General features: G+C 46.0%; 1 protein-coding gene and 1 long non-coding RNA gene across 2 annotated transcripts in view; one reads left to right on the forward strand and one right to left on the reverse strand.

The window, feature by feature from the left end:
- TMEM200B (transmembrane protein 200B) overlaps positions 1 to 21941 on the reverse strand; it is a 75555-nt gene extending 53614 nt beyond the window's left edge. Inside the window, exon 1 of the mRNA XM_069622998.1 lies at positions 21532 to 21941. The gene's annotated coding sequence lies outside the window, so the exon portion shown is untranslated. The remainder of the gene's footprint in view (positions 1 to 21531) is intronic.
- LOC138504696 (uncharacterized) overlaps positions 1 to 27557 on the forward strand; it is a 255449-nt gene that overhangs the window by 158353 nt on the left and 69539 nt on the right. The gene's annotated exons all lie outside the window — the stretch shown is intronic.

Genomic DNA, 27557 nt, shown 5'->3' on the forward strand with positions numbered 1-27557 from the left:
GAACAATTACGGAATAGTTACAGCACAGTCACAGAGCACGACAAAAAGAATGACTGGGGAGGTTACTGGGGTAGTCACCCCCATCGGCCACTCCGCCAGGTACTGGCATAACCCCCCCATCCCCCCACTACCCGCTGAATTGGCGCTTGGTCTTCCAGGTCGAGCACAACCAGGGGTGGACTGGCCTATAGGGAACTCTGGAGATTTTCCGGAGGGCCTCTGCACCCCGAGCCTCTTTTGTGTGGTAACCTATTTTATTTTCAAATGTTCTCATAGGAAAAGGCTGGGCTGGCTGAACATGTGTAATGTGGGGCCACTTTGAACATTATTTCCAGGCCCTCTTTTGGGTCACAGTCCACCACGGAGCACAACTGTAATTCGTATTTTTCAAAAAGCGCAGGAGTAAAGGAACTTCAGCATGCAACCAATGTACGAATTGCCACCCACCCACCCCACATGTGCCAGTGCCTCAGTGAATCTAAACCTGCTGCCCCACCCACAGGACAGGAAAGATCACCCTCATATAAAGGTGAGCTTTAACAAAAAAGTGCTGTATTCATGCATACCTCGAATGTTATGCAGAGTGTGTGTGTGCGTGTGCGTGTGCGTGTGCATGTGAGTGAGTGACTCGTGTGTTTTTCTGTGTGTGTGTGTGTGTGCATGTATGTATATGTATGTTTTTGTGTGATTGTATGAATGTATGCCAGTATAATCAGTGTTTGTTTGGTTGGGAAAAGGGCTCCACCAGCATTGTGCAAGTGACACAGAGTGGCATTGTTGGCATATATTGTTGGTGCACCATCATGAAAGTAATTTAGAGTGGGAAAGTTAGCATATTCTGTTGGTGAAGCATCATTAAAGTGATTTACTGTGGGAGTGTTGCGATATATTGTGGGCACAAGATCATGGAAGTGATTTACAGTGGGAATGCTCCTTTATACTGTGTGTGCAATATCATTAAATTAATTTACAGTGGCTATGCCTGCATGTATTGTGGGTGCAGCATCATTAAAGTGGTTCAGAATGGCAATGATGGCATATATTGTGAGCGCCTCATAATAAACATGATTTACAGTTATGCTGCCATATTGTGGATGCAACATCATAAAGGGCATTTACAGTGCAATACTGGCATGTATTGCGGATGGAGCATCACAAACGTGATTTGGAGTGGCAATGTTGGCACATATTGTGGCAGTGCATCATCAAAGTGATTTACAGTAAGAATGCTGAGTGTATATTGTGGACAAATGCATCAGGAAAAGGTTGTAGAATGCTCCTGTGTACTGGCATTTATTGTTTTTATTTTCATACCTACCCCTAGAGAACCAATTGTAAGCTGCATTGTTTTTTACCCTGTTGTTATCAAATGTTCTGCTATTAAAATTCACCATGTCAACCCACTATTTCGAAAAGGTTTTCAGTGGTCAGTGAATCCCACAAAAGCCATGTCTACATTGTTAATGGCTCCGGCACTCTACTGGGTCACTCACACTAATTCGGGGGAGCTATGAATGCCCCCCCCCCACTGAAGATCTTCAGCAGCTGCCACAGACCCTAAATCATTCAAGATGTCCTGACTGAAACTGCACTGGTCACCTGGCTACCCTCTGATCTTGCCCCCCCCCTAACCCTGCCAGTTGCACACTTGCACTGCCTCCCAGGCAACCCTGCACTTGGGGGCTGTTTCTGTATCCCTAGAGTCCCCTACCAGCTCCTGACACTGATGTCTTCGCTTACCCCTGCACTTGCCACAAGCTGGCAACACTTTTTACCTATTGTTTTTATTTATTTTTTACTGTTGATCCTATGTATTAAACTGCCCCCTCGCCTTTGCCCCCGCACTTTTCCCTTTCCCCCCTCCACTGCACTTGTACGATCTCAATGTCACCTGGCCTAGTAAAATCGTTGTCTCTGTCTTCCCTCCGTTCCCCCTCCCTTGCCTCGTCGTGCCTTGAAACACTTGTGTGTAGGCGCGTTATAAATGCCATATCATATCAGTGCCTCCTCAGGCACCGCTTGCCCAAGAAGCTGCCTTCGCCACTGAGGCACAGCATGGGAACCTGCAGTGCTAGCTTCGCTCACGCACAGAACAGAAGTGGTGCAAGCTTCCCTCACACAAAGAGCAAGCGGAGCACTTCCCAAACAGGCTGTATTCCAAGCAGTCACCAGACCTGGAAGTTCCTGTTTGTCATTGTAAAACGTACAATCCTTTTTTATAAGAACATGCAGCTGATATCAGGTTTTCTTACAGCCAGAAGAATGTAGAAGCATAATTAGGAGACATATTGGGAATTAACAAACTGTTCCACTCGCTATGAAAGGCGCCATTCCTAGAGTGAATTCGCATATCTCGATATATTTCTTTTTCCAAATCTACATGGAGCTCATCTCATGCCTGGGCCCTGTGCTTTAGCTGCTTCTCACCTCACTGAGGTGTAACTGGCTGCATGATTCTTCCCGCTGCATCCTCACTCTCTGTGAGCAGAACATCGAGGTGGGGGTTATGGGGATGGTGAGAATTAGAAATCACACACAAGGTGTCAGTAGATAATTAATCTGAAGTTTGGAATATCTACAGACTTTATATCTCACGAAGCCTTTGCTTCAGGGCTCCACTGGCAATGATAATTGTACATGTGAACAGTCCACATTTAAAAATGTGCATTTTTTTCGTTTTGGCTCTGAGGTGGTGATTTAGCATCACCTAATGAGGAAAATATATTGCTTTTGAGTGGGTAAATTCAGGGAGGGCAATGAAACTGTAGACACATTCTCTAGCTGTTGTTATTACGCTACGTAGGGCCCGATTTATATTATTTGCTTGGAAAATAGGGTACTTGCGCGCCAAACTGCGCGCAATTCTGCATTCGTCGATTCATGGAATAGAATGCACAGTACATTTCCTAGACTTGCATGAAGTTTGCGCAGGCTCGGCACGTCTCTGCGGGCCGTCGAGGGCCTTGCGTGAGACTCCACGCAGAGCTTGGGTGTGGCTTGTGCAAAGGGCTGGGAAGGGGGCGGAACACCAAACATGGGGAAGAACTTGCTAAAAATGTGGCTTTCCGAGGGATGGCCTGCAGGCAGTCCCTTGCACACCCACAATTGCGCAGCACGAGATGTATTCTTGGATTCGATCGCGCAACCTCTCGGCCGGGAAATGGGCATGCAAGTCCTTCATACTATCCGCCACCCGAAGGCAGGCGTAAGTACACTTGCGGGTAGGAATCGCAGCATGGAGGTGGGGCTGCATGTCGGATATATGGGAGGGTGTTCTCAACCGGGGTTCCGATCTAACTTAGTGATGCACATACACAGTTTAGCGGAGTGCAGGAACGGTTTACGGGGGTTCGCATGCAGATTTCCCAAGTAATTACAGAGTTATGATTTTTTATACCCATGTAGTCGGGGTGCCTGAGACAGTTACGTGGTACCCTGTGCAGGGTCCCCGATATGCAGGCCTGCTTGCTGGAGACCCCACGCACTGTTTGAAGCTGTTCTGGCTGTTTATGCTTTGCATGTGGGCGTGTCGGTCATATTCCGGCCACGACTTGCGCTTACGGTTACTTTGCTCTGCCCATGAATACGCAGGGATCGCCTTTTTCATTCTGCGCACAGGCTCAAGCAGTTTCCTTCTCAGCGCGTAGCCCTTGAAGGATTTCAGCGCACATTTCCATGAATCAGGCTCATAGTTTTGTCTCAGAGGTACCACTTTAGCCTCCCACGGTGCACCTGTTTTCGGCGCGAGCCTTTGGATGCCGACCATTTCAGTGCAGCACCCAGGCCGCAGTTATCCTTTTGGCGTGACCTGTTGGCCGCAGCCAAAATGGCATAGGGACCTATCAGCGTCGTATGTGTCCTTAAATATGTTGTCATTGCGAATACTAACACATGTTTTAAACGGTCAGCACCCAAACGCTCATGGGCAAATGTCCTGCTCCGAGCCTCCCCCTCCCCCATTCGGTTTGGCTCATCAGTAACACTTAAGCACCACATATTGAGTCTACAAAGTTTTTCCAAATCGGCCGCACTTCACCGTCAGGTTTAGTTTTGGCTCATGGGTGGAACTTTAACACCAAACAGGGGGCGCCAACAATATTGTTACTCTGGATGTAGCATTCCGTGTAACACTACTGAACCCTGAAAGGCAGTGGGCCTAGAAGGTGGGTAGGATCGAGAAGCAGGTGGAGTCGAGAGACAGCACTTCTTTCTTTTTTAGGCCATGGGTCTGCAAACTGCGGGTTTCTATATGTTTGGGACCAATCACCATTGACTATGCTGGCTATTGCTGATGGGACTTCTAGTTTAAAACATCTGGGGAGACCCATGTGGTCCTCTTTCAGCCAGGAGACCTTTCTAAGGTGTTGGTGTGTTAAACCTGGGAGAATGCCAGCATTATACTAGAACTCTTTTATAGTCTGCCAGCCAATGCTGTTCCTTTCAGCAAAGCTACAACTGTTGGCTTTGCCAGTGCTTGTTACTATGGTAATAGGACTCCCCTTTATTGGTGCCATATTGTATATCTTTACGAGGAGAGTGAGATGAACGTCTCTTGCTCTATTTGTTAATTTTGTTGTTTAATATCCCGCAAACGTGCTGCCTTCTGGCTGCTTCTAAGTGCTTTGAGACACTGCCGTATGCTGCACTACTAGAAAAAGACACGATACAGCCCAGAGAATAAATAAAGGGAACATCAGTGCACCCCAGAGCCTGAACTGGATCCCCGGGCCCTGTGATCCCGGAGTAGCTCCTTCCAGATTCTGGGTGTTGTTATTGCCGCTTTTCAAAATCCCCTCTATAAGCAGAAACGATTGAATTGGAGTACAGCTAAGGGCAGATGGCAAATGGGGTGCATACAATGCTTGAAGGTGGTGTTTGGCTATTTACCCACCCATTGGCTGCCCATGGCCTGCTAATTGCTATGGCCACTAACACTCCCTTTCTGCCCCTCTCGACCCAAAACACATCCTCTTGGGATCTCTTTGAGCTCGCTTTATCAAGCCTTACCATCACACTTTGCACTCAGTGTGCGTGCCAGTGATTTTTCAATGCAGTCCTCGGAGAGCTATTGGTTTAATTGGAGCTGTGAACACGCTACTGGTGTAAAAAATATGACTTAATCAGGTCTGCCTTCAGCCACTCGATTTATAAGCACTGTGCGTGCCCTTCACTGAAGTCCTGTTAAAAGCAAGCATTGGCAACGCCAACAGTTTCGGCATCTGTATAGCTGTTAGACAGGCATTGCCAGACACTATTATTAAATGCCCAGGTAGCATTTTGGAACTATTGCCATTAATAGCCAGTTAGTACCATTACGGTAGCACCTGGCAAATGTCTTTCCCATGTCTGCACAAAAGCCAAAACTGTTTGCATTGTCAAGGATAGCCAGGTGGCCCCTAGCACGCTCTCAGTTGAGGATGGAATTACATATGTACGCCCACACGTGAGTGCAGCACCTTCCTCTGGGCTGTCCTGTCTCGCCAGTTCCCATTTTAAGGTTCCAGATATATCTTTCTGTGGCCAGTGATAGCAACGCAGAACCTTTGCAGAGGTTCTAAATGACCGTTGTCTTTTGTGTGTGCAATTTTCTTCTGAAGAGCAGCTGTGTTTTGACCTCACCAGCCATTTATTCTCATAGTACATGCACGCATGTCTCCTGATGCAGCGATTAATGGACATCCGTGAGAGAGAGGCTGGATGTGCTGGCAGCTGGACGTTCATTTGTTTCATAGAAATTGCATTGTCCGAGTAATATGATCCCCCTAAACGGTGATTCAGAGTTGAAGTCATCTTTTCTCTGCATTGTTGCATCTTTTTTCAGATGTGTGTGTTAGGGTAGGAATTCTAGCAGGCTTGCAGCAGGTTTTTCGCCCCACTTGTCCGCCTCTATTCCACGGCTGTGGGCTGCTTGGGGCAGCAGTTGGCATATTAAACCTGCATATGATGGGCATGGCCGGGTGAAGATGTGACAGGGCTAGTGAGGGCCAATTTCAACATGGTGTTTGCCCCCCTCCCACACCCCCGACTTATCTTACAGCTGGGAAAAACAAATGTGCCTGTGGGGTGTTTACATTATAATAAAGTCAAAAGACTGCAGCGAGGTGGTGAACAGCTGCAGATTATCTCGGGACAGGCAGCAGGGGGCCGACACACTAAATGGCACCTGAAAAGCTATTATTTGCTTTTTTCACAGCAGGGTGCTAATGCCAGGGAAACCTGAATAAACTGGCAACGAGGTGCTAAGAACGTTGCCAGAAACTGTAAGAGGGAGCCTACATGCTCCTGCAAAGGGAGCCTGTAACGTGCATGTCACGCATGTTTGATATCCGAATTAAAGGAGTATATTTCTGTGTCATAAGACAGGCAACACAGGGCAGCTGCTTAGCGGCCCCTAGAGCTTTGGCACCCATTTCAACTGAAAAGTTGGAAAGGCCCTCATGCTGTCGATGCTGCTAGGGCATTGGGTGGCCAGCCTTAATGTCATCACTAACGATATTGAAGTGATCCCCTGCCCATGGTCAGAGCATATCCTTATACATTTTGATCTGTAAGTGCTTCACAGTACAAGAAAGTAAAACTAAAAAGAGTGGCCATCACCTTCAAGAGCACACGCCGGCTCACCGCTCTAGCACTTGCTCCCCTCTTTGAAGGGACCTTGAATGACCTCCAAATCTTCACACCGCGGACGCAATAGCTGATGCCTATCAGAAGATGGTTGAGAACGCTGTTAACACAGTAGCTCCAAATAAAACACAGTGGGCCTTATTCGGGACGGTATGAACGGTGCCGGTAAGACACCGGCACCGTTCATACGGGGCCGCCACATTACGAGTTATGCTCGCGGATTCCTGACAGCCTGCCAGGTCTTACCCGGCGGGCTGTGCGGCACCTGCGAGCAGAACTCATGATTGCATCGGCACCGTTATCAACGGTGCCGGCGCATCCATGCTTCCCGGAGCCCGGCATTACCGCCACCCGCGAATGTGCAATTAGCGGCCCATTCAACTCCTAATGAGCGGTTATTGCCCAATCGAGGGAGGCGCGGCCGGTAGCGAACATAGTGGTAGCCGTGCCTGCCATACAGGCACAGCTACCGCCATGCTCGTAATGAGGCCCAGTATGTGCTAAAAATGGAGACGAAAAGTCGGTACTCGGAAACAATTCAAAAGCTAAAAACAGCCAAGCGTAAAGCTTTTGATTGCTGGAAAACTTCCAACTCAGATATGAACAGAACAAAATACACTGTAGCAGCGAAAGAACACATAGATTCTACCACTAATGCTAAAAAATCCGCCTATGACCAGAGGATAAAGAGTCTGACACTAAAGAACGCTTTAGGGTCCTATGGGAATTAGAGAACCCAGGCTCCTGCTCGTCACCTGTAATTAAAGACAGCATGTGCTGCTCTTCAATCCAAGACGCCATGAGTAATGAAATCAAGTGAATACAGGATGACACTCCAGCCAAACCGGAAACTCACGGCACCATGAGACACGCTCTTATGTCAATGCCAGCATCCCCCCTCTTTGAGTTCTCGTCACTTACCGAATGTGAGATGCCCACCCTTCTGGGTCGACTTAAACCTACGTTTTGTAAAGGTGGTGTGTGCCCGTCTAGGGTGGTAAAAGCATGCGCTGCGCATTCGCGACCGCTGATTGCTAAGTTAATAAATTCTAATTTTAGGGAATGTCTGGCACCAATCAGCATTAGGCAGACATGGATATCTCCATTACAAAAAAAAAATCATTGGATCCTAGGGTGCCCATCAACTATAGGCCTATCTCTAATGCACTGTTTTGCTTAAGTTGCTGGACCGAGCTGCCTATTTACAAGTGCAAGACTTCCTGGATGGTCACCAGATTCTGGGGCAGAGTCAGTCAGGCTTCCTCAAGACTCACAGTATGGAATCTGCCTTGCTTGGCCTTAATGCTAATATGCTGGAAACACTGCCCTCTTGATGCTTATCGATCTTTCTTCGGCCTTTTACTTAGTGGATCACTGTAAGCTGATTTCCAGGTTAAATAAATCTACTCAGTTCTCACCCTCCGCTGCGAGATGGGGTAAGTCCTTTTAAATAATCGCACAGCTAGGGTTTTTAGTGACTGCCACAAGGCCGATGATTTTGTGGTGCCCTGTGGAGTCCCACAGGACTCCTGTTTGTCTCCTACGCTGTTTATAATATTCACCATGTCGCTGTTTGTACTGCTAGATGACAAACGAGGTGGTATACACTAACTATGCTGATGACACTCAGTGTCTCATCCTACTTTTGGGAGACTATATCAAAGACCCTGAGTCCATCATCTCTGTCTACTCCATCATACCATTGCTGGATAATGGATTAGCACTTAATGATGCTAAAACGAAGTTGATAATTGTTGGTAAGCAACACGGTTAAAGAAACTCAGTCCGGACTACCGTGAGTTGCAGATAGCCAGCTGCAGTATTGCCACCCTTCCTAAAGTTAAAACGATGGGTGTGGTGATTGACCAGGGACTTAGTATGAAGGCCCATGTGTGAGTCCTGGTCTCATCCACATCCTACTATCTAAAACTACTGGTGCAGCTAAGGCTGTTTCTGTGTCGAGAAAACGGTGCCACCATTGCCAGAGCAATTGTCGGAGCCAATTCGATTATGGCGCTAACCTGCAACAAGGCATTAATAAGGGAGAAATAATGTGCCTTCAGATAATTCAAAATAACACTGTCAGAGTTGTGGAAGGCATACGTAGGAAAGACCACATCTCTGAGGAGAGGCGAACACTGCAATGGCTACCTGTAGCCAGCAGGATTTCTTTCCAACTCACTCATGTGCATCACGCAAAAATGCCTATATGGCACCAGCCCGAGCTATCTCTCCAATTGCCTTGAGTGGCTAGCATCACGTAGGACCATGTGGGCCTCCTACAAACCATTAGGGCTAAGCTGGATGTGGTGGCACAGGGTTCCTTCTGTAGAGAAGCAGATGTATACGTCATTTCTAGTGCCCGTCCCTCACGTCCATCATATTGGAAGAACAAGAAGACACTATGGGCCCAATTCATGAAATTATCTGCATGGAAAATAGGGAATTTGCATGCCAAACTGCATGCGAAATCCTGTTTTTTCGATTCTTGGAATTGGCTGCACTGCACTTTTTTGCACATTGCGGGCACTGCACGCAGACTCAGCACAACATTGAGAGCGGCCAAGTGCCTTGCGTGAGACACCATGCAGAGCGTGGGTGTGGCTTGCGCAGAGGGCAGGGAAGGGGGCGGAACTCATAAAATGAGGAAGAATAAGGGAAAATGTGGGCATTATGAGGAACAGCCCGCAGGCAATCCATCGCACACCCACTATTGCGTGGAACAATATGTATTTTTGGATCCGCCCACGCAACCTCTCGGCAGCGAAATGCCACGCAAAGCTCTCATTCGATCCGCCACCTAAAGGGAGGCGGATCGAATGAGACACTTGCACAGAGGAATCACCAGGCAGAGGCAAGATCGGGTGTCGGATTTAGAGGTGCATGTATGCAGCCAAAGTTCCGAACTAACTTAGGTGTGCACGTACACAGTGTAGTGGGGTGCACAAATGGTTTACGGGGGTTTGCATGCAGATTTTCTGAGTTTTACCCGAGTTACGATAAATCGTACGCATGTCGTCTTGGTGCCGGTAACAGTTACGGGGGACCACGTGCAGGGTCCCCAGGATAAAGGCTTGCTTGCGGGGGACCTAACGCACTGTTTTGAGGGTGCATCTATTCGCGCCTGGGGAGCATGCAAAGGTAGCTGTTTCTGGCTGTTTTTGCTTTGCACGGGGCGTGTCGGGGGTGTTCCGGCAGCGACTTGCGTATACGGTTACTTTGCACTAACAATTCCATGAATACGTGGAGCATGCACAAAAAAGTCTGCACCCAGGTTTGCGCAGAGTTGTTCTCGGCGAGCACCTTTGTAGGGTCTCTGAGCACTATTCCATAAATCAGGCCCTAAGTATGACACCAGGTATCATCCCAATAGGGCATTGAAAATATGAGAGACGTTATGCACTCAGACAACTGTATCTAATGTACCCACCGAATGACGTGGTAGAAGGATGTCTGCATACACCATTGAACAAAGAAGAGCTATGAGTGAAATCTGATAAGTGTAAAGTGACATCATAAAGAGAAGACACAAGGATGAACTGAACCGATATGCGAATACTTAAAGAATGAAGATGTGACTGAAGTAACAAAGTGAACATTTATACAAATGCGAAGAAATCATATACACTGAGAAGGTACGTGAGAGATGCAGTAGATGTATATGTACAGAAATGCAATTAGATGAGACATATTGAAGTTTGCTGCAGTAGAAAATATAAAACGGGTAAAGCAGCCATGATGAGAAGATGGACGCCGACTCTGGATAAATAGTAAGCGAGAAGCCTTGAGGAGAGAGACCATGGCTGCAGAGCTGACAGATGCAGAAGAACAGTGGGCATTTGCAACTGCCAAGTATTGAACAATCAAAGATGCAAAAGCATATGCAAGATGGAGCAACCAAGTCTTCAGAGACCAAGAGGAGTACATGCACCCAGTATAATTGAACCAAATAGCACTAAATAGAAGTTTCGGATTGACCAAATTGTGGTCTCCTCACACATAGTGCAAGACCAGAAAACAAGGTCTATTCATTAAGCTCCAGACGCATGTACCTTCACTCTCTTAAAGGTTCAGAGGAAGAGAACAGTCAGCAAGGTCAACTAAAAAGAAGAAGCCTTGGTTTAGGGGCTAACTGATGAGAGATGGTAGGCTAATTGGCCAAGTGGTCAGTGGTCTGACATTCCTCGCACCTGGGTTTTGTTTTGCTTACGTGCTGCTAACGAGCAGAATGCCCAAGGTTGAGAGAGAATGCCAACCAATCATGAGGGCCTATCTGATGATGTATTGTCGTAGAGACATATCTGCTGTTATTCTGATATTATGTATATTATACATAATTAGAGGTAGTTCAAGGCGTACCTACAAGATAAGGGGCAGACTATTATGTTACTAGGACCTAAACCAAGTATAGGTATACATGTTCCTCTAACCAATACCTCTTTCGATAGGTTTTTACAGTTTGCCACATAGGATGATGTCATAGCTGATGTACATCGAGCTATAAAGCTTTTGTGTAATTTAAATGTATTCAAGAGTGAGTGAGCTGTGTTAGGAAAGATTTCCATTTATGGGTAATTTTCCATCCAGTTGTCAACCCCCCAACATTTTGCTTTGGTCTGACCATCCTAGTTTGAATTTTTCCAGTGGAGCCCAGCCTTCTGCTATTCTCTGCTAGGCTTTTGCTCATTTTGTTATGGGGAAACTGACATGCCCTTCAGACTGTCAGTGCTGGGAGACATTGTTTTCCTTAGTCTTTCACTTTGTTGCTACTTGCTACTTGTTGGTAACATTTTAGCAGAGTACACTGTACCTTACAGTAAAGGGTGCTGGGGTCCCTTTTTCATTTTTACGGCTGTAGACACCCTCGAAGGATATTTGGTGAATGTACAAGGGTGCCCAGGACAGAGCTGGTGTCAGCAGTTACTTCTAAAGCATTTTTGACACTTTTCGATGGTCCAAACCGGGTTTACCGCGTTTGGCCCACGACAGTGACGAGTGCCTAAAATGGCCATGCCACAAGGTTCTTTGAACTGTCCTGGATGTCCTGTGGCCATCTTGTCCCTTTACCTTCTCCAAGTCGAGCAGACCTGGGAATTTCCTTATTTGGTCATGGAGACCCCCGTGTAAACCAAAGCTTTTGCGGCCTTCTGCGTGCCTTGTGTGTGAACGCCCAGGATGTGTGCTGGAGGTGTCTAGTTTCAATACACATTGTGGATGCCAGGATTTCTGATGTGCTGGGAGGACTGGGACCACCGTGGTCCGTGCTTGGCCCACCTCTGGGATGGCTGAATGTGAGCAGATCTCTTATTGGTTTCTCTTTGTTTGGGCGTGAAAGAGACTTTGGATAAGAGAAGGCACTCTACACCCATTCCAGGTCGATCTTCTGTGCTCACACCGAACTTAGTAAAGGAGCCAAGTATCCTGAACCGAAGAAGCAGATCTGTGGAACCGCTGGTGACCAGTTTGAACGTTTGCCACCCTAACCCTGCTGTTGTCGTGTCAGAGCCCCTGCTTCTCATCGATCATAGAAGGCCTGCAAGGACGCTTTGACCCATTGGAGTAGTGGGACTAACTACTCTCGGTTCGTCCTGCTTAACCTGTAAGCAAGCCTTTTTTCAAAATTGTTCCTGGACCGCCCAGTGAACTGAACAGCTCGCACAAGACCTTTGCCCTGGAACCACTGCTGTCTCAAGTTTCAACTTGAGTATTTAGGTACCATAACCTCTAGGTAGAAGGCACTCTCCTGCTGAGTTTCGTACACCCAGCATTCTTAGGTCTGGAATTAGGAGAGTCCACCTGAACCCGAGCATATGCGGTTCCCGTGTCACCCCGCTGTGGTGACGAACTTCATGGGTGCCTTGCTGCTGTGCCCTCCTGTGCCCTAAGATGAGTTGCAGTGGAACTAGCCCAATACCTTCACCTCAAGCAGAGAAATTGACACTGTCCCGCCAGGGACTGAGGTCCCGGAAAACACAGCCCCTGAAAGCCGCAGAGACGCACAACTGTGGGATTAGAACCAGTGAACGAACTGGACTTGACTGGTGAAGTTTGGTCCGGAGTGCGCTGAGGGTCGGTAAGTACTTGCAACCCTTACTGGTGGCCCCTGGCGCCTCCATAGACTTTCATGCATGAGTGTTCCCCTAGGGCCACTCTCCATTGTTACGGTAGCCTGTGCTACTAAGCTATTCCCGATTCTTGAAAATCACTCTGCACTCTTGTGGAGACCCCCCTTGAATAGTGGAACCCTATTCTTTATCACCTCACCCACCTTCCTGAGTCACTACAGCCCCTTGAAGAGACACGTTTTGAACTTAACTGCACGAACCGCACAATTGCATGCTCCGACACTGAAAGTACTTTTGAGCACAAGGTTCCACACTTCGTAGTGACTGAACTGCGTATTAGTTCAGGTTTGAGTTGTTGAAGGACTGCCTAAAGTATATTTGCCCTGTATGACCCCTTTCTGTTACAGGTTGTGGATCTCTACTGGTGTAATGTTCCTTTAGGGAAATAGTTACTGTATATATGTTTCCTAGTTAGTGTTGTGTTACTTTTGTTAATATTGCTGAGTTTTACTTTGTAAAAGGCCTTTAATAAATGTATATGCATTTTTGATATATACACCTGACTAGAAGTAATTTGTGGTGTTGTTTACTGTGTGTGCTCATTGTGGGCTTCCGATCACCCACACCCCTCTTGAGTCTTGACCGCCACCAATGCTACCTTAATTGGTCTGGCTTGTCCAGCAGGTTACCCTGTTCCAAGAAACTAGGCTGGCCTTCCCAACCTCTGACCACCAGGTCAGAGTTCAGAAATCCATCTTAAACTGCAATATGTGTGTTCACCAGGTTTCCCTACATTATTTGAGTTGATAATAAAGTAGTATTTTGCCATATTCCTTGAGTCTGTCCGGTTATTTGGGTCTGAGATTATTGATTGGTAATTCCATCTGGCACTTGGAATACTCGAGGTGCAACTGTTCATTTCTGCAATGCTGCTCCAGAAATCTGCAATGCACTCCCCCCTGACCTGAGACTGCACCGGTCCTTCCCTAAATTTAAGCACGGCTTAAAAAGGACCCATTTCACTGACTGCTGACCCAGTTTTGGATCCGTTGATGTATTTATGATTACTGTTTTTGGTTTTTTCTGTCTTGTTCGCACACATTTGTCTACTGGCTCATATACAAATAAAAATAAATAAATGAATAAATAAATAAATATATTGCCCCACATCCCGCTGGACAATTGGAGCCCTCTATCTAGGTTGACCAGAGGTTCAAAAGAAAAAGAAAAAGGAAAAGGACTAGCTTTTGCCAGTGGATGGCAGAACTACACTTTAGTAGTGGGGGAAATAAAGGGATTGGGGGAGGGGGCCTGGACATTAACTGCAATTTACCTGTGCCTAAGGACATCAAACACAAAGGAGCTTCTGTGCCTGGCCCCATCGCAAGCAGTCTCTCTGCATTAAGTGTTACAATAAAATTGCCAATTATGACATTTATTTAGTGTAAAACAAATGGCCTGTTATGCTGATTTGTAAAACACGCATTGCAACCTAATTCTTCTGTGCAAGATTGCGCTCATTCCTGCCTGCAGCGGAGCCCCTGAAAACCCTCTCCCCAAAACCGGGACAGTGTTTTCATAAGACAAATACTGTTGGGGGCGTGGAGATGGCAGGGGGGTGAGGTGTGTACAGAGCACCGAATTCCAGGGCAGTCCTGGCAAAACCGGGGAACATTGTCACCCTCCCACTATGACCCAGCTCAAGGATGGATAAAGTTGCTTCGAGTGACATAAGGCCAGTTGACAACTCCACACCCGTAGGAAAGCTAATGCATGGCTCTGAAATAGGCGCAAGTCAGGTGGATGCAGCCCGTCCGGCTTTATTGATTGCATTGTGGGACTTGCAGTCCTGCGTTTACAATGGAAAAAGCAAAACTAAAGCTGCGAAGAATAAATATAGGACTAGGTGGACTACACTCGCCGGGCATGCTTCTTGCTCAGCGCCATGCTAATGTCTTCAAGAATTGCCTAAAAGGAATGTGACACCTTGCACCCAACCTCCTTCACTCTCCAGCTGTGTGTACGACTTAATTTGAGGATTAAGAATGCCCGGCATCCCCAGCAGCAAACCCAGAACACATCTGCCTTAAAACATGTGCAATATAAAAGAAACACCCCCAACAGCGATATTCAGTGGATTCAGAGTCCGGGTGGATAGCTCAATGGGTAAAGGTTCACCTCAGGGAGTAAGACTGAATTTTACAAGCTCGGATTCCAGTTAGAGAAGACTCAGCCCTTCATACGTCCGAGGTCAATGAAGTAGATACTGTTAAACTCGGGAATAACAACAGCTGTTTTCACAACGCTTAAAAGTGGGAAGAATCCAGCATTAAGTGCTTTATAAAAGACCTGACATACAACAGACAGCCCCCAACTCTTTTACGCAGTATCTGAAACAGATCACAACAGCTGAAACTGACCACGGGCTCTGAAATGTTCCACTTTAGCTGAAGCAGCGCGCACTACTGGAAACTGACCACAGGAACTGACATGACCGAAGTGCCTGGAATGGAACACAGTGACTTATACTGTTTACCCTCTCTGAAACTACCACATTACCCCTAAATATTGCTGCAATCGAATTTCTGAAAACGATTTTAGGAGCGTAACTGCAAATTGTGCAGTATTGTTAAAATATTATGTTGGGGAGATGCTCTGTTTTTATATCATTTTTGATGCCATGTGTTGTCTTGTCAATTATGCGCATTCTTTGTTTTTTTTAATGTTATGCGTGTGAAAGGTTGTGTATAATAACTATTTCGTACAATAAATAAATACAAAAAAAATTACCCCTTCTTGTCCACGGTAACCAAAACTCTCCAAATTGCCTCTATCTCAGCCCAGTAACTCAAAATGACTACAATGTCCGTAGCTGGTTACAATCTCTTAAAATGACCACAGCACTTGAAACTGACCACAATAAATGGCACTGACCAGAACAGCAAAGTCTAACCAGAGTACCTAAAATTGACACCAAAATGTAAAATTGAACTTTTCAATTAAAACTGAACAAAAAGCCTACAAGTAATTTCAATACATAGAACGTCTGCGCTCCCTGCAATCGGCAATACCTGCCAATCGCACCACCTTAAACTGAGCACAGGACCTGAAATTGAACACAATACCGTGAAATGCTAATATTATCTGAAACTGACCTTTAATCAAAATTGGCCCTACCATCTAAAATTAATTGTGGGGTCATATTCCACTGTGTGTAGTTGTGGGGTCCTTTTCAACTATGCACAGTGCACGAACAGTCCATGAAATGCATGCACGTGACGGAACAATGTACGCATGGTTTTTTACACACTGCAATTTTTGTGTATTTTTTTGGGTGGAGAATGGTTATGGATCATAGTTTCTGAATCAGAAAACTGTTCCAACAGCCCCTCTGCCCTCATGCAATTTTGATGCGGGCGCAATGCCTTGAATTATTCTGGAATGTGCATCTTTTTGCACCTGCAAAAAGCAGCCTCGTTTCATAGAAATTGCTGTAAAATCTATACGCTGTGCACGGCCATTTACAATGTGTTCTGTCCCAGGCTTAAACATCGAGAAATGTATTGCACCACCTGTGACCACAATACCCAAAACTGAATACATGGGGCCTCATTATGAAAGTATTTTCTGATTGGACGGTGAGGATCACAGATATGTGCACTTCTGCGCCAGCAATGCCATCCCTGAAATTGTGATTGTTTTCTCTACAAACTGCAAACGATGCACACAAATCTGGGTGAACCATAGTGCACATTTTGTGTAAACAATCGTAAATACTTCGTGCCATGTACATGGACATGTACACAGTCCCCTATGGAAATACAAAGAGATGGCAAATTCCATAGTCCCTTCTACAACATCAAGACCATATGCTGGAGGAGATGTTCCCTAGAGAGGATGGAGGTGTGGTGACATTTCGGTCTTTGCAGCCATCGTTCCTTTCAAATACTTGAAAATCGCCTGGAGTGGCAAAGAAGGCCGTGGATAAAAGATGCAGGCTTTTAACACCTCCTGCACTTGAAAGGTTAGGCCCATTGTCTGATACTCAAGACACTACCTGCCGCCGACCACAATATCTGAAACTGAACGCACGAAAGGAAACTAGCATCAGCTCATCACACTACCTAAAACTGAATGCATTGCCTAAAATAGAGCATACCATTTTAAACTGAACACACTGCCAGAAACTAGTCACTCTACCTGAAACATACAATAATTGAAATTGACAGCAATCCTTAGAACTAATTGCACTATATGAAACTAACAGCACAGTGAAAATGACCAGACCACATGAAATTAACCACACTACCTGAAACTGACCACATTACCTGGACATAACATATCTTGAAACCGACTCTAATATGGAAAATGACCACTCTTACTGAAACCTACTATAATACCCAAAACTGACCATGATCCTTAAATCTGACTGCACTAAATGAAAATAACAGCAACATCTGAAAATGATCACACTACCTAAAACTGAATGCATTGTCTGATATTGACAATACCAAAAACTCTCACACTGCCCACACTACCTGAACCTGACAACCTTTCCTGAAACAGGCTAATTCCTGAGATATGCAATTATTGAAATCTACTGCCCTACATGTAGCTAACAGCAACACCTGAAACTAACCACACTACACGAAATTGAGCACACTTCCTGAAACAGACCACACTACCTGCAAGAGCCCAATTTCTTAAATAAACCACGAGCCTTTAAACGGACAATACTTGAAACGTATTGCCCTACATGAAACTAACAGAAAAACAAGAAACTTACCACAACACCTGAAACTGACCACACTACCTGGGCACAAAACCATCACTCAAACCTGCACATACTATCTGAAACTGGAGACACTGAAAACTGAGCACACCATCTAAAATTAAAACTGAAACATAATGACTATGCTTTGACATCTGAAGCTGACTACAGTACCCAAAACCAACCAGAAATCAGGCCATACCTCAAATTGACCTCAAAAAATGAAACTGACAGTGCTAAGGGAAAGTACCTGGAGCTGGCCACTCAGCCTTAAACTGACCACAGGACTTGAAATAGACAACAGTTACTAAAACTGACCGCTGGACCTAAAAACATCATTACATCTGGAACGAGTGTTCTGCCTGAAACTGACAAAAATAATAAACGTGAAGAAAATGCTTGAGGCTGACTGCACTGTCTAAAACTCACAATATGTGAAATTGGCCACAGTAACCGAAACTGACCAGATAAGTGTACGAAACATAAACTATATCAAACTGAAATCAGGGACTGAAACAAACACCCCTATGGAAAATACTGCATTACTCCATACTAAACATTGTACATGAAACTACCCACACTAGCTACAATTCAGCACAATATTTGAAAAAGGTAGCACTAACCGAAACTCACCACACTATGTAATGTAATGTAAAGCTGATGTGTATAGTGCCCCTCTGCCATTTTTGCTGTTCTCGATGCACGTGGTTCTGTAAAAAAAGAGAAATGGTGTTGGTGGTGGCATAGCAGGAGAGGCAGGTGCAGGACTTGTGGTGCTGATGGGTGAAGATCAGACGCACCCAGTTCCTGAGTGCCGTGCGTGCATTTTATGGGTTTGGTGGAGAGATGCTTGGATATGATATCGAGTGGAGGAGCCCTAGATCTGATAGACTACAACAACTTGGTTTCTAGTTAGCCGCTGATATGGGGGGGGTGATAGGGCTAAAGAGGAGAGCTTCACCATATCTAGATTAATGTTCAAGTGACAATGACCAGTGATGGCCTGGGTGGTTTGTCTGTATAATGTAAGATGGTTGGAGATGTCAGGAGGTAGTCCGTTAGTTGGGAAAAAAGGTGGAGTAGCCAAACGAGGGGTGCAATTAGTGGGGGGAGAGAAAAACTAGGTGGCATTCAGCAAAATGATGTCAGAACAGTCTGGTCTCCGACCAGCACCCTGGCCTCTGCAACAGCTTCCATGTCACTAGCTAACCATGCCACTGTGAAAACCTGTCTTTCCTTCTCTCTATCGCTGTCTTTCTCTATTTCTTTTTTTCCACATGCAAAAAGTGTACAATGGATCCCCACGGGGTCTGCCTGCTTTATACTGGACCCCGATCTCCAGCATTGCCCCGGCAGGAAAAGCCATACAGGTGCAAATGCTGGAGCATATGGTAGAGAGGAAGAGAGGCAGCGGAAATGCGAGTTGTGTTCCGCCCCCTCCTCTCAGCCATAAAAATGAATGAAAATGAGCCGTAGCATCAATGTAAGGCGTAAAAGCTGCGTTCCGGTGACTTCATAGCTCAATTGAACATGTGAAACCTGAAACTGACGATACTATCTGCAGCTGACAGCAATACCTGAAACAGACCACCCACACTACCTGAAAACACTTACAGTACCTGAAACTGACCACACAGTCCAGGAACTGACAGCAACACTTGAAACAGCCAGCACTGTTCTAAACTTAGTACAGTAAATCGGAAATGGGCACACTACATATAAATGAACAAGCGAAGGAGCACAGTGCATAAAAGTAACCACATTACTTGAAACTGACCACACTGCCCAATACTGAGTAAAATCACTGAATCTATCCATGATACCCCGAGCGGACTAATATGCCTAAAACTGAACACTGGATGCTGTGCCTGGAACTCACTATACTAAATAATACTTCAAATTGTGTCATATTGACCACAGAACCTAGAACTGATCACAGCACATGAAATTCACCTAAATACATACAACCAAACACAGTGCCTGAAACTGACAACACTATTGCGACACCTATGTCACCCCAGACTGACCACACATTACCAGAAACTTAAAACACTACCTGATGCAACCATATTACTCGGTACCAGTCACTTTACTAGAAACCGAGTACTGTTCATGAAACTGACCATAGGGCATAACACCAGGTACACTCACTGTCCCCTGACATCACTAATGCAACACCTATGTCACCCCAGACTGACCACACAGGTACACCCGCCGTCCCATGTGACAGGTTAAGTGTGCAGAGGGCAAGCAAGGACCAGATCGAGGATCGAGGTTCGAGGACCTCGACCCCGTCCCTCTTAATAGCTAGCACTCTCTCTGAAATAAACACTCATGCCGTATCTGATTTCACACCCCACGTCAATAAGAAGACCAATGAGAAATGCATGTTATCTAGCGCTTCGGGTCGCATTACCCAGCTTCTCAACGCCCTCAGTGTTATTACCCAGTTCAATGCTGTTTAATGTATCGACCTGCTGAAGGGTGGCGGGCTGAGTCGGCTCCGCCGGGATTCCAAACTGTGACTGAAGGATGCGCGCAGACCTCGGAAGCAAGCCCTTGACCCGATTATCTACACGGCCTAATCAGCATCTACGAAAGAGGTGCTTCTCTGGCGGACAGGGCTATATTTAAAGAAAAAAATACTTTTAAAACATGACCTTTTTTAGAGCTACTGGTTGGATTAAGGCTCAAAATTGGTCACCGTCAAAATGTGCGTACTCAAAATGTCTGCCTATGGCTCTCCTATGGGACGAAAGCCCCCTGGCAAAGGCTGCAGGAGAGTTGATTGGCGTGCGGGTTGTTGTGGGTAATTGGCCTTTTTTCTGCACGATAGAGGTTTTTTAAACATGTGCCATTATTTTCTTTCCATATAATTGGGGTTGTTTGGTATTAGTCCCAGTGGGTATAGTTTCTTTTAAAGCATGACAATTACATCACAGTGATGGTCTTCAAATAGGGCAACGCGTGTCTGTGATTGCTGTACGTCTTTGAGGCATGTTTTTTCTTAGGCTGCTCAAAATGAACCTCCGATTGTGACGCGCACAGCAGATTGGATTTTTGGCAATCTCGCGTTTCTGTGTCTGCACTTTTACAGTGACACATAACCCAGAAGGGACCAGAACAGGGCTCGGACCCGCATAACAAAACCTTTCATTGAACACCTGCTAATACATGCCCAGCTCTGTGCTGCCCACCCAAAGTGCGCAATATATCAGAACAAATGCACTATATATCAGAAAGAATGCACTCTCTGCTGAATTGATATATCGCTATCTATGAATTATATATTGTTGAAGTGTCCAGATCTTCCCTGTATGCAATATAAGGACTGCGGGCTGTACAGGCACTCTGCGCTTTACGCACTTACTTTGCCTCATATAAAAGCGCTGTAATTGATGTATACAGTATTGGTAAAGTGCTGTGCATATCCTCTGTGCTGTATGTGCATTGGATTACTAGCTCCACTGAAGTGCAGTGTCTCACAATTGCGCAATGTAGTGATAAAGTGCTGTAAGTGCGCTTGGCGCTGTATTGATATCGTGACGTACATACACCATTAGCTGTATTGGTAAAGTGCTGTAAATGTATTTTGTGCTGCATGGGTAAAGTGCTGTAAGTGCAGTACCAGCTCTATTGGGGAAGTGCAGTACAGTCCACCTACTGTGCGCTGCATAGTATGTGCATGCACTCTGGCTGCACTGATAACGCACCATACGTGCAGTGTTAGCTACATTTGTGAAGTATTAGCCATACCACGTGTGCTGAATATAATGATAAAGTGCTTTACGCGCTGTGCATTGTATTGCGAAAGTGATGTCTGTCCTTGGTGTATTGGTAACGTGCTGTGCTCGCATTATGCGCGGATATCGCGGTCGAAGTGTTTTCCCTCTTTACGCTGATGCCAGACACAGTCCCCCATGCATGTGTTCCCTCCTCTGGCTATGCAGTTCCTGCTCTCTGATCTCCCCTGATCCCGGAGAATTACCCTTAGCAGCTTCCCGGTCTCCCCGTGTAGCCCCGCTTCCAGTTGAGCCCTCTGCTGCTGCTCCCTGATGGCCCCCTCTTTACCTCCGTGCCATGCTCAGCCCTTCGCTGCTCGCGCCGGGTCTCGTCCTTTCCGTCGCTCCCCTCTGTATCTCTGTGTCCCGGGAAGACCCGTGCTGCTCTTCTCTGAACTCCACTTCCGAGCCCTCAATCACCGGGAGTTGATTGAGGGCTCTGCTGCTCTCGGTCGCCACTCGCTATCTCCGTGTCCTGGGAAATGCTCTCCTGTTGCTGCTCTTTGAGCGCATCACTTCGGCGCGTATCCTCGGCTGCTGCTCTCGGATCTCCCCTCTGTGCACCGTCTGTCCCTGGCCTCTGCTCGCTTTTGCTTTGACCTCTTCCTCCAGATCCGGCAATGGTCTCTGCTCCTCTTCTAGACTCCCACCCGCTCTCTTCCACAACTTATCCTCCTCTTCCTCCTCCCCTCCTTCGACTTCCTCTGCCGCCGCCACCGCCCCTCCGCCTTCTCTTCTCCAGTCCCACCCTCAGCTTGCTCCATCCCCTCCTTCGGGTTCACTCATTCCTTTCTCCCCGAGTCACCGCGCCGCTTGTTTCTCGTTTACCTGCAGTCATTGCGCTTACTTCGCTATCTCGCTTCTCTTTTGCTCTCCTCTCTTTGACTCGCTCCTGCTCTCTCTCTCCTTTGCACCCACCTTCTTAATCTCGCTCAGTCCGCTTTCTCACCTTTCTATCTTCCTTGCGTTCCGTCTTCTTTCTCCCTGCGTCCCCATTCTCACTTTCTACCTCCTCATTTCTATTGTCCCGTCTATTCGTTTATGCCTTTTCTTCTATGACCCCTCCATTTCTCTCCCCTCCTTTCACAAACTCTCTCTTGCCTCTCTCCAACCTATCTTTCTCCCTCTGTCCTCTCTCTTCTAGCCTCTATCCCTCTTTCTTTCCCCACTCTTTTTCTGCCTCCTTTTACCCCAAACAATACAGTACAGCAATGCTTTTTTGGCCTTACCCTTGAATTTATATTTATTGGCAAGGTTTTTCAACTATACTAAAGCAGTGCCATGCTAGATGAGCGCCTGGAGACCATGCAAATGGCAGCGGTGCGCTATATAAATCCCAGTACAGCGCTTGAGTTTAACGTGGTGTTGCAGGCTGTTATGTGATTTGCGTTTTTTTCCTTCTGCCTCTCGGTTGTCTCCCAGCAGGGTCTGGATCATCTCTGCATCGTTAACCTCTGCGAAGCCTTGACCTTGATGCACAGTTCCTTGTAGTAGTGTTTTCTGATGTTTTCCTGCTTGGAGCCTTGCAAGGGAAAGTGGATCCTGTTTTGCACCACACCTAGTTGCATTTCATACAGACGACGTGTGACGATGGCCTCCCGCTTGGCCCTCAAGGTGCCCCACCCGTTACGCGATGTCATGCCAGGGGCAGAATGGGGAAGATCCGCCCGCATACCCCACAACATTGCCGCTACTGGACCTTTAAGGAAGAAGACACAATATTAAGCTGAAATCCGGCATCTCTGTGGTGTTTGGCCCATTTTGATATCACTCCCAGCAGACATGTGCGATTCTGCCGAATCCAAGAGGGTGGACAAGGTGTATAAAGACTCATCGGCCTTCAGGGGGAAGTGCGAAAGTCAAATGATACACACCTCAACATGTGAAGTCTGGGTGGCCCAACCAATCAGTGAATTAGGGAGGATTATCACACTCAGCTGCAAATCCTAACCCCAAGCCTGGCCCAGGGAATTGAAGGAGTCGTTATGAAAGCCCAGTATGTGAAAAGAATAGTGCAGGAGTTTGGAGTGGCAGAGCAGTAAGTGGAGGAATGGAGACATTGGAAGCGCAGGAGGATTTGGTGGTGGAGGAGGAGTTAGAGGTGCAGCAGGATTTGGAGGTGCAAGAGGATTAGCAAGAGCAGGAGTGTAGACAGAGCAAGAGGTTGGAGGAGTTAAAGAGGCAAGAGAAAGAAAGGAAGCAGGAGAGGTTGGAGGAGGTGGGGAAGGGGGAAAGAAGAGAACCACCAGAAGAGAGCGAGGCAGAGAAGGTGAAGTTGGCAGGAGGAAGGAGAGGGAGTTGGAGGAGTACATGAGAGAGTCGGGCATTGGTAATTCCATTGGAGACATAGGGAGAGTGCCAAACAGACAGCAAAAGGATCAAGCATGTGGCAGAACACAGAGGAGGATAGACAACAACCAGTTTGAAGGCTAGAGGTGAGGTCTAGTGCAAGGCCCTTAGGTGTAAGTGTCTGTTCGGTGAGGATGGGGCTGGGAGGTTATAGGCTCAGGACTCAATGCCAGGGAGGTGAATCCGACCCCAATCAGGAACCTGGACACCCTCCAGTCCTACGTCATTTCTGGGAAACACTGTGAACCCTGTACTGCAACAAGAAAACCTAAGACATCTTGGCAGTGCTATGCGCTCAATAACCAAGACATCATTCGACTCTGTTCTGTTCAAGAGATTGTGAGTCACGCCGTGGAGAGACCCAGAGAAAGATTTGGAGAACGCCTTTGAATTAAGAGGACTTTTTCATATTATAACCCCTTTTCAGTTGATCAACATTGTAAACAGCCCAGAATAAACATTGCAAAATGAAACCATAAGTTGCATCCTTTGTGGTGTCCACTTGGCTTATTGGCAGATGGTATCAGAAGTGTGATCCATCGAAGCCTTATTGGAGGGCCCAACTCTCATCTCCAGACACAACCCCTCAAGGTACTCAAGATACAAGACAAGGACCAGCTGTCCCTCCATGCCATCAAGGAACTGCTGGCTTTTACTTCTTCATCATAGACGATGTTGACATCCCTATCAGAAGTTGAGTGTTAGTGCCTATAGGATTGAGGTTAGAGTTTCCAGAGGGAACCTATTGGAGAATTTCCTCCAAATCAGGGTAAGTCCCAGTGGCAGCTGGCAATTTTGTTAATTGGAGGGGCAAAAACATTTCCCATGGATATGTGAGAGCGACCAAGCAATAGCGCATTGGAAGTTCTTCCCCCGAGAACATTTTCTAAATAATGGTCTACAATTGTGACATTTACACACAATTTCTGTGAACAATTGAGTAAAAAGTCACAGTTTAAAGTCAGCTTGGTAGGGTAAAATGGGAAGAAATCCATGGGAAGCCAAGTCACTAACAGTCCACAGGAGCATTTTCCAACACATTGTCATGATGCCTTTGTCCACTATATGATAGTGTAAAAAAAAAATTGGCCCTACATGCCCATGCTGGCTGCACCAAGATATGCTAGTAGTTTCACATAAGTACATTTTTTATTTTGTCCATATTGTCAGTTATGATACTATAAGAAACCATATCTATGATGATGGCTCTGCCAATATATGGCATTATACCGACACAAGAACATACTCCTGTTGGGTTTGTCACCAATACCAGTACAAAAATGCCATGCCATAATAAGAAAAACTGCCCACACTGGTTGCACCAATGTAGGCCAGTATGGCCATGTAAGAACACTCATATTAGCTTTGGCCTTAACACCGGGAAAAAAAGTCAATCCACAATAAGAAAACATGTCTTTGCTGGCTGCTTATATGCTCCACCCATGTAAGAACACTCATGAAGGTGGCTCTGCTCTTAAAGCCAGTATAAAATGCCATGCCGCAGTAAGAAAACATGTCTTTGATGGCTGCAAAAATATAACCTTCCCTCCACGTATGAAAAATCATCATGTTTACTTTACCCTTAACTCCAGTGTAAAATGTCATGCCATAGTAAGAAAACATGTCTGCACTGGCTACACACATGTCCCATCAAATGTGAGAACAGTCATGTTGGCTTTGCCTTTAACACCAGTATTGAATTCCATGCCCTAGTAAGACAACAGGTGTTTGCTAATTACACACATACCCCCCATGTAAGAACAATCCTCATGTTTGTTTTGCCCTTAGAGCCGGTATAAAATGCCATGCCGTTGTAATGAAACATGTATTTGCTGGCTGCACAAATGGACCCCCACCATATGCTGAGAACACTTACACTGGCTCTCCCCACGTAAGAAAAATCTTTATGTTGGCTTTGCTCACTTATGTGCTGGGGAGGGCAGAGCCTATAATGATTCTTAATGGTGTGGGATGTTTTTATCCACGCATCCAAGCCCTACCTCAAAACTGTGCAGTACTGACATGGAAAACATCATGATGGCCAGAGCTTCCCAGAAAATGCACAGGGAAATGCATGAAGAATAGGCTGCCACTCATTTTTGCCGATGTTATGGGCACAGAAGGACACTGCCTAAAACCACCATTGGACTACCCACACAGTAGTCTGAAACCATTGGGAATGGCAATGCTGATTGCCAAAAGCAAACCCATAACTGTTGGGAATTCATTTTCTTAAATCCCAAAAAGGGGTGTAGTACCAGTACTCACCACTATCCAAAAGCCGGCGTTTTAAAACACCAGATTTTACTTTTTGTATAAAACTGAATAAATGAACCCAAAGCAGGCCAAAGAAAGACTTACTGAGAGGTGGATCCAATGTAAAGTTATATTCTGAAGTGACTTGAAGGTTTATAACAAGACTGGCTGAGCTGTGGATTTCAGCAGTTTAAGTAAATTTGGACTGAAAGACACTAAAAAATCTAAATGTTTAAATTGACTGAGTGACCTACTTTTGAGTGTCACATAGGCTGCAATTGTTTAAATGTCATAGTTTTAAACTTAGAATCAGCATTCTAGCTGCATATGTAAACATTGTCTTGACTTAAACTGGGTAACAAAAAGTGACATTTTATCGGAAACCTGGCTTAAGGAACTGAATTCTGCCTGGCAACTACCCCCATCAGGAGTGAAACTTGAGTCACAGCTGTGTTCCCAGGCCTATCTGCCTTTTGCTGGCCACACTAAGGATATGCCATCTCTCTGATAATTGAATTAAGGGGAGCCCCCACAGAATACAGGAGCTCTGAACAATGCAACCCCCTTCACCCAGGCAGATGGTTTATTGCAGATGTCGTAAATGTAGCTTCCTCCTGGAAGGGAAGGGGAGGAGCACTGCCTGTAAGAGCCAGCTGGCTTGGCAGAACTGGAAAAACCAGAAATTCAACCTTGTGCTGGGGGGAAACCACACCCCTTTGGGGCCAGAACATAACTCTAAAAAGATGGATCATTCATAGAGCGGACTTGTGAAAATTATTTAAATGACACCATAATTCTTGTGATTTTTCTGCCCACATTTTAAGACGTGTTAGGACCCGGTGGTATGTTCAGGGGGGTTTTAGCGGAAAAGAGGATATTACTCAAAATGTGTGCATGTGAAAAATCTGACACTTCATCAACTAATGTCCATACTCCTTGCGCACATGTGTGTAAATTTGGGTTAATGTCCGATATTGCAAAATCAGTTAAAAAGTGAAATATGTGCCATTTCTGAATGCAAGCCCCCAGGAAGAGCAGAGTTTGAACAGGGGATACCTCCTGTGATATGTGAGGGGTGCGTGTAATTTTAAAACAATATGTACCTCTGCAAATATGTATTTGGTTCAAATCTAGATTTGTGTGCAAGTTGACAGGAGGAGTGGACTTTCTGCAGGCTGTAAAATGACATCACTCTGACACAACTTAGCTCCCCCAATCAGGGGAGAAATGAAAGCTTGGCCAATGATAAGTGGAGAGGGGTAGAGCCTAGTGATGCTGCACACACACCCATTTTCAAAACACATAAAAGCAGACAGACAGGACAGATAGGGACCTTCAAATCCATTTGCAGCTGGAAGCTCTCCCGGAAAATCCATACTTTACCTCCCTCAACCTTCAGAGAGCAGACATAGAGACTTCAAATCTATCAAATATCCAGAACCAGAAACCCAGACCAGACCAGCAGAGCAGAGCTGACCCAGATCACTGTGAAGTGCAGAGACCAGAGTCCAGTCTAAAACCTGACCAGATCCGTGGCGAGGCCCATTTAACTCAAGAATATAGTGTGAGTACCTAGAAAACTGTGCAGAACCAATCTCTTAGTTAAAATAATATAATCCAAGCTATTTTAATCTAAGTAGAACTGCCTCCTAACTGTCACCTGTCATTTGTAAAGCTGTCACTTGTCATTTTCTAGTTGCAAGCTGCACT

This window comes from Ambystoma mexicanum, chromosome 11 (assembly GCF_040938575.1).
Source record: "Ambystoma mexicanum isolate Mex_15411 chromosome 11, UKY_AmexF1_1, whole genome shotgun sequence".
Taxonomy (NCBI): Eukaryota; Metazoa; Chordata; class Amphibia; order Caudata; family Ambystomatidae; genus Ambystoma; species Ambystoma mexicanum.